Raw genomic sequence first — 13550 nt, 5'->3', positions numbered from 1 at the left:
ACCGGTGGTTATTATTTTACTTGGTTTGGTTATGGTTTTAGACATTTAAAAACCGACTAAATTGGTTTGGTTATGGTTTTAACCAATAACCGATCCAAACCGAACCATGAACACCCCTACCCTATATATATATATATATATATTTTTTTTTTTACAGTAAAATGAACAGTGAAAAGTGAACAGTAATATGAACAGTAGTTTTTTTTTTTTTTAAAACTTAATCTGGACTTCTTTATATATATATATATATATATATATATATATATATATATCCTTAGTCGAATATGTTAGAACTGTGATACGGGTAATAATTTAAACAAAGAAACTCAAAAAATACAAGAACGTGACACCTAAGATTTGAATCCTTCACATCTAAACTAATTTCTGAACCTATTTGCTACTGCATAGTAATATCCTTTAAGCCAAGGGAGTTCAACAATTTATATATGAGCGAAAAAAATTCATTTTATTCTTTTTGAACAATAGTATAATTTTTCGACGAGGGAAGGTCAATTGAACCTCCTTTTGCGAGTCCGGAACCAAAATGCCCAAAAAAAAAACAGTTTCGATCAAAATACCCCAACAAAAAAAAATGTTACGAAAATGCCTTTAGCGCAGTAAATTATCAAGGCTAAAGAGTTAACGGACACGGCTCCGTTAAGCGATATAGCCATAAAGAATTTATCTGCGCTATAGTGCTTTGTTTTTTTTTTTTCCCGCTCTTTGGTTAACCCTTCTTTCGTTACACTTTTTAACGTACTTTGACCATAGATTAATCATGCTTCGGGACCCCGAAACTTCAATATTTTATATAGAACCCTACTTATTTTTGTGCGATTAATTAGGTAGGATCAACACATCAAGGATACACAAAAGTTCGGATGACCGTTTTAGAGGTTGAAAAGTGCACGAACGCCATTTTCGTTCAAGGCTCGGTGACATTAGCTTGAAGTTCTTTACGAATACTTAAACTTGTTCATTAATAATTAATCAAAAGTTAGTCAAAATGGCAGCGTTCATGCAAAAAAAAAAAACTTAATTAAATTGCATCATTCATAACCTTGAGTAGATGAAAATACTTAACACACTAATTCATTAATAAGAAACCCATGATATATTAAAAATACTATCACAACATTCTTGAAAAAAACTTAAAAACCATTCATCAATTAATGCTCTTGAGTTGATCTTCCGCCACCACCGCGAGATGTGCCACCACCACTAGAGGTACTTCCACCACTAAAGTTTCCTCCACCCCGAGAGGTACTTCCACCGCGAGATGTAGTTTGACCAACATGCCGTAAGGGACACTTGCGCTTATCATGACCAACATAATTGCAAAATGAGCATTTTCGAGTGTATCTCCCTGGTGGAACATCCATTTCATTATGAATACGCGAGTATGCATTCTTTCTGAATTTACGGATAAATGCTTTATTTGCAACCATTGAAAATGGATCTGGTGGCCAATAACTCTCACTACCAAGTGGGTAGAACCTTCCAGCATACGTTTTTGCATAATTTTCAACCGTATATTCCTCAGCCATGTAAGAGGAGGCGTTCTTTCCCATTGTGATAAAACACTTGAAGGCGTGAGAACATGGCATGTGATATGATTGCCACTTGCCGCATGTGCATGTTCTTGGAATCTCACAAATTGTGTGAACGTTACCTCCTTTACCTTGGTGCACACTTGTTGTGAGTTCAAATATGCGCTCTGCGGTTGTACTCCATCCGATCATGTTTCGAGCCTTATATTTGTGGTACTCGAATAGTTTTAACGGTTTTGGCATCCATCTTAGACCTTCTGCTGTATGTGCTTTGGCCTCTTTTTATCTACCGACGAACCGCTCCACAACCTGCTTAAATGTCATTCTCACCATTGCGGTGACGGGTAGTCCCCGTGCAGATTTCAACAAGCCATTGAATGACTCGGTAGCTGTTTGTTGTCGATACCCCATCGTCTACCTTCATCCTTGTGTAATGTCCATTTGTCTTTATCAATTGCATTTAACCAAAGGGAAGGCTTCCTCATTCGCCCGCCTAATAATGTCCATTTGCAGGTTAAACTTCTTCTCCTGATGCTCTGTTGCAGCCGCCCACATCCAATTGCAAAGTGCTGGGATTCGATATGCCTTTTGGAAGTTTGCCTTCAAATGCCTTAAACAATAACGATGGTAGGCAAAGGGTGGTTGCCACCCCTGCAAATTGAACATATTGTGCAATATGCCAAAGATTTCTGTCGATATCACACATATTCCCATGCGATCCTTAATAACGTGTTGCCTTAAGTAGTCCAAAAACATACCCCACGTACTAATGCTCTCATTAGCTGCAATTGCAAAAGCTAGAGGGAATATAGCTCCATTTGCATCCATTCCAACTGCAATTAGCAGTTTTATGTCATACTTCCCGTACACATGTGTTCCATCTATTGATATTACGAGCCGACAATGAGCAAACCCATCAATGCATGGTTTGAAGGCCCAAAATACAAAATCAAAAATATTACCGGCACACCGAGCTTCGATTTGAGCTTCCATTCAACAACAAGTATATGATTGAAGTGTTGTAGAGTCGCCATGTATCTCGGCAACGTCTTGAAAGAGCCCTCCCAATTGCCGAAGACTATTTCATGTGCACGCCTACGCCCAAGATACGCCTTCCTCCTAGTGACGAGTTTGTTATATACTTTCAAGACTCGCTCTAATACGGCTTTAATAGGGTACCAAAAAAATTTGAAATATCGGATATAACAACGAGGAACATTATATTAACACAAAAAAAAAAAAAAAAAAAAAAAAAACTTAGGCGAAGGGGATACCTTGGGTTTTCTCTAATGTCGCCAACTAATACACGCGCAATCAAATTAGTATCTAGATTGCAATGATCATCTGGGAGGTCACCCATATCACAAGTGTGCTTTGTGTAGAACTTTGAAATAGTCCACATCTTTTCGGCGGTTTCCTTACCACGAGCATCCATTCACAGCTCTTGATACTTTCGCTTGCGACCAATCGCCAAAGTTTTCGTGTGGAATCGTCAACTTTAAACTCCCTCATCCCCCGGATGCAATAAATCTTAACACCCTTTGCAATGTTTTTTCGAGCCGAAAATCATCCCTTTTTCAATATGAGCCTTTTGTTTTACCAGATCCACTGGCTCTTTCCACAAATTTTGCCGAATATGATCATTATCCCTAGTAAAGACAAAGGCATCTGGGCGATCTTGAAGATGATCAAGATATGGGATCTCATCGGAATGCCACTGAATCGGGGTCGACTCTTGCCGTTGAAATTGGCTTTGTGGATGAACCAGAGTCGACTCTTGCTGTTCAAATGGTTGCTGTGAATTCAGTTCCTCCTCGTGTGCCGGACTGTTCATCATGTCTTGCAACAGTTCTACTTGATGTTGACGATTAGTTCCAACCTCAATCTCATCGTCACTTTCCTCCGCATTAGGTATTTCCTCACTATCGCTGGGTGATGTCACTATATAATTCGGATAATCTGGACCATCCATAGCACGCCTTTGCCTATAATTTGGTGCAACCACCATATTCTCCCTACACAAGAAATTAGGGTGTTTTAACTACTACACATCAAATAACACTATTGATGTTAAAAAAATAGACGTACCGATAGTAATCAACTGCACCGAAACTTGAGGAAGGACCATCGCTTTGAGTTGTTGGATAGGCTGAGGATGTTCCAACCTGATTCATCCATCCCGATTGAGGAGAATGTCCGTCGATATGATCCATATCGGTGTATAACCCCTAAATAATATAATCAACATCATTAGTAGCATTCAAGTGCCATTACACATAATAATAATAATAATAATAATAATAATAATAATAATAATAATAATAATAATAATAATAATAATAATAATGTAAAAAATGAATATTTACCACTCGCTACCAAATTAACGACTTAAACTATCCGAGGCATTTGGCTAGTCAAAATGCTTTGATAGGTACTCATGTCGGGGTAATTGTGTTGATAAGTAGGTTCCGCTTGAGTGACTTCGCTTGAATTATAGACGGGCTTCCCGAGGAGCCCTAGCCATGAATTCAAGTCGATTAATGGGGACCTTCTATATACATTTCAAGGACGTTTAAAGTTATGCATTTCCTATAATCATAAGGCGCCTTCAAAAAATCAGTCAACGATTCATGGTCTTGAATGTACCACTGACCATAACTAGTTACACCTTGCGGTGTAAATGACGTTGGATATTTTTCAATTCTATTTAGATCAAAATCACTTCTACTAATTTGTAGTCTATTATACAAGGCTTGGAGTAGTTTTGAGAATTTTAAGTCAAGTGGAAACTTAACATGGTATTTTGGGGAAGAATCATAGCGCAAATTATTTTCCTCGAATATAATTTGTCCGTCCCAGAATAAAGAAACTTTAATTCTTGGAACATTTGCCATACTTTGAATAATTTAGGAGGAATACAAAACGCAAAAACTAGATGAAACTTTGGATTTTTTTTACTTTTTTTGCGTTATGCGAACTCGGTATTTATAACCAACCAACGCATGCATGCAATTACAGTGTTACGTCTAATCAAAATAAGTGTGGAGAGATGCATAACGCATTATTTTACTGCGTTATGCTACATTTCAGCAAAGATAGCGCAGTAAAATAGTGCGTTATGACGGTATAGCGCAGTAAAATACTGCGTTATGACGGTATAGCGCAGTAAATTACTGCGTTATACTGTATAACGCATAATTTTACTGCGCTATACAGCTGCTCCATTGTCACCTCAACTGTCAAATAGAAAAACGTCATGATTCGAATCAAACTTTATATAACGTAATTTGACGAATAGTTGTTACCAACCACACAACATTTCACACAAAATTGAGCTACTATGTCATTTTTTGACCAATTTAGAGATATTAGCCGTGTTATATCATTCACTCCAGAAACATATTTGAAGCAATGTGTAGGACACGGGGAACTAGATGATGATGATTTTCATTACTCAAATAACCCTAACGATAGATTCAATCGAGAATACAATAATAAAATGACAGAGGAGTGGGATTGGTGTGTTAGGGAGGCTGCAGCACTGGAGCACAAGTTAGCGTCAGTAGGGCTTAAACGCCCAAAAAAACGTGCTATGTCAATGCCTCGCGGACTCCACAAGAGTTTAATTTGGCTCTTAATCGTTTTCGCGAAGAGAACAATCGGATGCAAATACGTTACCATAGGGTAGAATATGGTATATATGGTAGCACAAGATTTAGATCCAAGTGGGATTCGGACTGTAAAATGTCCGATGAAGATTAACATTTTTCTTACAATAAGGTAAGTAGGTAGGGTCATAAAGACCCTTCCCCCCCCCCCCCAGCCCAGGGTACTTGGGGGTTTGCAACTACATAAGTAGCCCTTTTTTGTTATTAGACTACACCATATTCAATGTCGAGTAGTAGAAACTCAGCTTGGTCTTTACTCCTTCCAAAAGAACCAAATAGCAGTGACGATGAGAGTTCAAATTATAGCAGTTTTTCGAGCGATACTAGTGATTTCAAACTAGATGAGCTAAATCCCCACCTTCTTATAGAGCGTAATGATGAATTCTGCAAAGGTGAAATATTCAGATCCGCGGGAATATTATTGCGGTTTACGCCGAGAATGGTCACATCGGCTTGCCGAATCAGAACGTCTTGTTCGTGACTTGAAAAATCTCAACGCTCCAATACCAACGAGGTACTCCTTAACCATGCCTCAAGTAGGTGCGAGAAACTTGTGAGCTTGCCGTGCAAAGGATTAGAAAAGAAAACAACGAATCTTGGCAAGACGATGTAGATTTTACATGCTAAAGTTGGCCGAAGAACAAGCATCATCAACCGGTAGAGAACTAATCTACTGAAAAAAGATGTGTCTTAAGAAACCGCCAATATTTTTCTGAGGACGATATTGAGGACTTGTACTCTGATGATGATTAAGAATGTTGTGATTTTAGTTTTAAGTTTAATATATCGTTATGCTCTTAGGTATTAATTAGTATGTTAAGTATTTTCATCTACTCAAGAATGTTGTGATTGTATTTTTAATATATCATGGGTTTCTTATTAATGAATTAGTGTGTTAAGTATTTTCATCTACTCAAGGTTATGAATGATGCAATTTAATTAAGTTTTTTTTTTTTTTTTGCATGAACGCTGCCATTTTGACTAACTTTTGATTAATTATTAATGAACAAGTTTAAGTATTCGTAAAGAACTTCAAGCTAATGTCACCGAGCCTTGAACGAAAATGGCGTTCGAGCACTTTTCAACCTCTAAAACGGTCATCCGAACTTTTGTGTATCCTTGATGTGTTGATCCTATCTAATTAATCGCACAAAAATAAGTAGGGTTCTATATAAAATATTGAAGTTTCGGGGTCCCGAAGCATGATTAATCTATGGTCAAAGTACGTTAAAAAGTGTAATGAAAGAAGGGTTAACCAAAAGAGCAGGAAAAAAAAAAACAAAGCACTATAGCGCAGTAAATTACTGCGCTATATCAGTTAACGGAGCCGTGTCCGTTAACTCTTTAGCGCAGTAATTTACTGCGCTAAAGGCATTTTCGTAACATTTTTTTTTGTTGGGGTATTTTGGTCGAAACTGTTTTTTTTTGGGGCATTTTGGTTCCGGACTCAATATTTGCTCCATAGGGGCGCCCCAGATGACGCACAAGTGATGTAACCAATAACCAAATTCGACTTAAATGTTTTGGTTTTCAATGGATTATTCGAAGACAATCACTATTCGTTGAAGTTGAAGATTAATTTACAATCTTACCAAACATGAATCAAGGGGAATTAACTTTGTATTAGAGCAGGATAAACTAAACGAGAACCTTATCATCAACCAAAAAAAGCCTAAACGAGATTTGAAATTTAATTTCTAACCGAATATTCAATGATTCGAAAAAGAAAAAAAAAACGAAAAATGAGTTATATATATAAAAGGAGAGTAGTCTAGCTAAATATTAAGCCAAGTGGCGAAATATGAACAAACTACTTGGCAACAAATTCTATTTGCATTAATTATAAAAGAAGTTATTAATTGTAGTTTAAAATATTACCTAATTTAATAATCTACTAAAAGAAGATTAATTTCTTAACTGAAAATAAAAGTTTAAATTTTGACTTCAAAGTTAATCGTACAACAGTACTATAAATATTATTAATTTAGAATATGCTTACTCCTAATATTTAGAGTATTTGAAATTTACAATAAATAACATCCAAGATAAAATAAAATAAAGTTGCTGATATAAAAAAAATGCTTATTTAACTAAAAAATATTATTACAATAGTTAGGAAACTCAGTTGCTATAAATGTGGAGCAAAAGCCGTGTGCTCTAGATTATTTATTTTTCAAGAATTCTTATTTCAACTAAAAAATATTATTACAATAGTTAAGAAATTTAGTTGCTATGTATAAGAAGCAAAATGCTATAAAAGGAGCCGAACAATTTGCTCCATAGACGGTGCTCAATATTATTTATTTTCCAAATAAAGAGTTCTTATTAGGGGTGGGCGTTCGGTTGTTCGGTTCGGTTTTTTCAAAGTTCGGTTCGGTATTTCGGTTTCGGTTTATTTTAAGTGGAAACCGAACACCGCACCGAATTAGTTCGGTTCGGTACGGTGTTTTGAAGTTCGGTTCGGTTCGGTTTCGGTTTTCTAATTCGATTTTTTGGCATTGGTTAAGCAATAGTCACCCGTTACCAAATGATTCATGATCAACATATCAAGAATGTCTTTAGTACCAGCACTAGCTAGCAACAGCGCGAAGAAATTAAGACTAGCTAGCAATAGCAGCAGGCAACCCAAGCACTAGCCAAAGACCAAAGCACTAGCCAAGAAAGAGTCGGCCCGAAGACGGCCGCAGAAGAAGAACTACGACCAGCGCCAGAATCGCAATAAATGAAACTTGGAGGAAGAAATTGATAGACAAGGAAGTTCTTTCTCTCAGACAAATCAGAATCTTAAATTTCAGACAGTATTATTCATCTCAATGCCTTGAGATACTTTTAAATTGATATTGATATATATTATTTATTGATATAAAAAAATATTATATTAAATATTCGGTTAAACCAAAATTCCGAAACCGAACACCGAATTTGCTAGTTAAAAAAACTGGAACCGAACCGAAACACCGAAAACCGAAAAACCGAATTCATTCGGTTCGGTTCGGTTTTTCGGTTTTCGGTATTTATGCCCACCCCTAGTTCTTATTTCAAATAAAAATATTATTACAATTATTAAGAAATTTAGTCGCTACAAATAAGGAGCAACAAACTATAAAAGGTGCTGAACCATTAATTGCTCCATATACGTGTGCTCTATATATTTATTTTCCAAATAAAGAGTTCTAATTTCAACTAAAAAATATTATTAAAATTTTTAATTATTTTAATTGCTGTAAATTAGGAACAAAATACTCTAAAAGGCTAGAAAACTAATTTTCTATAAAGCTATGTTGATAAAAGAAGCCAAGCAAAAATATGTAGAGCTTCAAATCAGTATGGCATTTGATCAGTGTTTTGCTTGCAAATTTTTCATTCGATTTCTCACTTCACAAGCTTTTGCATATTAGTTCTTTTGACATACTGTTTTGTTGCTTTAGTATTTTGTTAATCACAATTAAGATTGTTTATAAGCAATTTTCTTATTTATTTATAAAATATGAGTTGCATTTTTTCAGGTAGTAGTGAAGGGGAAAGCTTCATCAACTTTAATCCTTAATAGACACCATATGCTAAAAGTTCTCAATCATTCAGCGGTTAGTTTCATGTCTTTAAAGGCCTCTATCTTTTACTTCTGGATTGGCATTTTATAACTATTAATCCCTTGGTGATGTTAAAGGTAAATTTTTGAGTAAATTATTGTTTGAATTTTTGTATGGCATATCATTTTATTGTCTCTCTCAATTATTTTAAGATGAAGTTTATATATGTTAATCTAATGAGTAGTAATAGAATTAGTCTTTATCTTTGAAGAGAATTGGCGGGGTATCTTCTATTAGTGGTCACGTTATTGATATTTATAAATTTCTAAAACAAGGTATGGTGCATCATTCTGACTGTTATACTCCACATTAAATTTGTTCACATTCGGCAAAATTACAAGGGATAGATGATTTTAGGAATTTTGGATGGTTAAACTTATGCACATAATCATATAATTGGATTGTGCCGAAATTTTTAATAAATAAGGATAAAATTTGCGGAACTATAAACTTTTATCTGTGCATTCATATCTTTCATATGAGCATAAATAAAATTCATATTACATTTGACACGATTGGTAAATAGTTTAATTTGAAGACTCAGTAGTAATAAGTTTACATATTTGATATTTTAATATCTAACATTTGACACAATTGGTTCTTTTAATACAAACCGCGTATCGCGCGGGTACGAATACTAGTGATCATAAAGGAAGGTCAGATTTCTATCTCTAATTTTTTTTTTTCCGCTGGTTTTGTCTTGTATAGATTCTTTATTTTGGTATAAGCTATATAGTGAAAACACATTTTTTTACTTTTTTACTTTTAAATCATATAAAGAAAAATAAATAAATTTCACGGAAACATGTAATTTGTTTATGCATGCGCAATGAAATTAAAATATTCTTTTCTTTTCTACATTTAAGATACTTATACACATATGTTATGTCCCGTGAATTTTTTATAAGATTTACATTTACTTCCATTTTCTAAGTTGTGAAAATATGTATTTGACTTGTTGGGAAGGTGTGTGACGTTTAACTTTTACTAGCAAACTATGCATTGATAGACGGGGGCCAATCTGATTAATTTGGTCAACTTTAGTTAGTCTTAATCGTTTGTATATTTTGCAAAGGGTACTGTAATTTTCCTTAGTGAGTCTCCGTATTTTGCTTCTTTTACTCTTATTTTTCCCCTTAATTTCTCAATTGTTGTTAAAATTTGTCTTATTTTGGTTATGTCCGCCTCTTATTATATTTAGTAAGTTGACAATTCAAATATCCTACATGTCAAGTTTATAATCACAAGATTCAAAGGATATTTTATTATATTATATACATTTTTAATTTAGAACCACAAGATTCAAAAGTTTATATTTATTTCTTAAACTCGGTCACTTTAATTAGCCAGTCTTTAAGGTTTGTATTTTGTAAATAACTTTTAAAAACATTCTAATTCTTATTAGATATAGCAACATATACAAAATGTATTTTATATACTATCACTTTAGTTATAGTTAAAAAATGATGGAATTAAGTCTTTGAGATGGAAAGAGTCGGACTTTTTTTGTCATTGTCAAGACAATGAAAGTTGTTCATCGATGTGAAAAAGAAAATTAGTAAGAATACGAGGGGAAATTAATATTTTGATTCTAGATTTTTTCTTTTAAATTCTTTAATATCTTTTATGTATACCGACAGGTTGATATTCATCTCAATTAACTAACCGTTCAGATCCAAACATAAGAACCATTGTTGTATATATTGGATTTTTTAAAAGCAAAACTAATAAAATATTTTTATTAAATTAAGTAAAAAAAAATGTTAATAAGGGGTAAATTAGTTACATTATAATTTTTTATATTAACACTTATAGATAAAAAGAATTGTTACAGAGAAATCAAAATTAAGATTTAATTAATTAATCAAAATTAAGATTTAATTAATTTTATCTTGGTTTTGTAAATGAACAAGTAATTTGGACATATATTTTTAGTAATGTGGCAAAGTAATATGGGACGGAGGGAATAATTCATTTATTAATTCTTAAAGAATGTGAAAAGTCAAAAGTGAACAAGTAAAAGTGCACGGAGAAAATAAATGTGTCGGAGAATTAAAATTGAAGTGCATACGTGTATACTCCCTCCGTTCACTTTTACTTGTCTAGTATTCCAAAAATAATTTTTCACTTTTACTTGTCACCTTTAGCATATCAAGATAAGACAATTTATTTTTTCCTGTTTTACCCATAGTATTAATTACTCACTTCAAATCATTTTTTAAATCTAATAAAAATATGCACTAATTAATATGGGTACATTGGTAAATTATGCACTTTATTTATTATTTCTTAAATAACGTGAAAAGTCCAAAGTGGACAAGTAAAAGTGAACAAAGGGAGTACATGAGAAGAGAATAAATATTCAGTACTATGACATAAGTCCACGTGGGATAAAGAAGTAGTTGGTTGAAGTGTACAATTTATATAACTTTTGATGCAAGTATTCATTGTTGTGTTAAAATGTACAATTTATACAGCTTCTAGTACAAGTATTCAATGGTGTGTTAGTCCTCTTAAGGCACTTATATATAATAGAAATGTTTGTAAGATAATAATAAAGATTTTTGAGGGTGGGAAAAAATAGTTTGGAGTGCTGTGAAACGTCATTGAGAAAGATGAATAAATTAAAGTGAAACACAACCTAATATTTTTTTTAAAAACAAAAATATGTACAACTATAAATATAAGAAGAATTTGGCTTTATTGTGAAGAAAAAGTTATCCCTTGAAATCTAGTTTTTGTAATAATTAAGCAGCATCAATAATTTTACATGCTTGCAACAGGAGAGAGAATAATGAATGAAATACACACACTTCAAAACCTAAAATATGGCTTCTCCAACTAGAAAAGTATATATCAGATACGTAAAATTATTCTCTTAATATTACAGAAGAAGAAAAGTTGAGTTCTACGTAGATTTGGGCAAACAGCATCCCTTTAACCCCCCTCTGGAAAAATAGAAAAAAAAAGAAAGAAAGAGAAACTCATACACGAATGGTGTGAAAATTTCAATCAGTATCACTAGACTGTAAGTCTCGATGATTATCGAGCGCCTTCATTAAATCATCGTTCCGAGCATATGGCAATGGCGCGACACGAACACGTGTACGACACATAGGACATGTCTTATTTTCTTCTAACCAAGGCCGAACTGTCACGACCCAAATCATGGATCATGCGGGCACCCACACTAACCTTCCCTGGTGGGCGAACCCTTCATATAACTACCTTAATTTGATACAACATGCGGAATAAATGCTATTATTATAAGAAATTCCCAAAATCTCATTTCTAGACTCATACAAGAGCTTCTAAAAGTTTACAATTTGAATGGATACCGTACTAATCGATACGACTTCGTTGAAGGATAGAGAACAACAGAAATCTAAGGAGAGACTCGGGTTGCAATATCTCAAATAGCTCACCCAAACGCCTTTGACGAATGCCTCGAAACGGTCGTGAGACTCCGAACATCGCTCGAAAATAACTCTACACTCCGGAGTGTAGCAAGAGTAGTATGAGCACAACACTAGGCTCGTAGGTATCATAGGCCGACAATGGTTAGTTCACGCATATAAACAAGAAGCAACTAACAAGTAAGCAGATAAGTAATCAAACACAAGCACACATCTAGCACATGAGAAAGTCTTGCATTAACGATAGTCACAAGGGATCTCAATATCTCGATTATAAGCCTAGGGAGAATTCTATAAACCTCGATTCCATCCAACCTTTAAAATAAATACTCACAAACAACAACTCAGTAATTCACAAATCAAGAATCAATCAGAGAATGTGCCATGCAATGACATGAATGACCATTCAAATGGAGTGCTATGCAATGCAATGCAATGTCGTGCTATGCTATCAGTCTCAATTATATCACCAATATGCAATAAACAAGTACAAGTCATATTATTGCCCACGGCTCAATCATCAATATTACCCTTCCCTTTCATAAGGTGAGGGAGCTAGTATGTGATAAAGATACAACTAAGTGATAATTACATCACATAGCACATAGAATATGGGATGCATGCCTCGCATGGAATCAACCTCAATAATCACCGCAATCATAGGTTCCATAGATTCATACTAGGAATTGCAATTCAATATTCAATTCTCGAGAATAACCTTCCTCTTCCATATGACCAGTGGGAGAACAAGAGAGAGAGAATTATATCAAATACTTGAAATCACAATACAATGACAAAATCACATAACAATATCGTAATAATGGCGACGAGCCCACATAACGATAATAATGGCGACAAGCCCACATAACAAAATATCACAATAATGGCGACAAGCCCACATAATGTACTGGTAATACCAACCTAGATGGAATTTACCTCCACACCATGCCCGAAGGCCTATCATGCTTTCCCCGTCAATCACTACTATTTACATACGTTTCGCTAACCGAGTCTAGACATAAAGTAAACCGTAACCTACCTCAATGCCGAACAAGGTGTCACGAACTTTCACGCCAAAGCTTTTTCCTTCTGAAGTGCTTCCGATCGGACCAGGTCTTTAGTGCTTATTCGTCACACAATATGTGTACGCTACCCAATAATACTTTAACCTATATTAAGACGCCAACAACTATGGTTAAGCTACAGGAGATTCAAACGTATTCTAACGTTAGTAACTCCTTTCTAGATGTTTAGGCGATGTTTACTCTTGTATCTAAACCAACCACATACTACCAATACAACATCAATAATTATGTGTTCAATACC

Source organism: Lycium ferocissimum, chromosome 11, assembly GCF_029784015.1.
Source record: "Lycium ferocissimum isolate CSIRO_LF1 chromosome 11, AGI_CSIRO_Lferr_CH_V1, whole genome shotgun sequence".
In the NCBI taxonomy this organism is placed as follows: domain Eukaryota; kingdom Viridiplantae; phylum Streptophyta; class Magnoliopsida; order Solanales; family Solanaceae; genus Lycium; species Lycium ferocissimum.
This window is presented reverse-complemented; position numbering follows the sequence as displayed.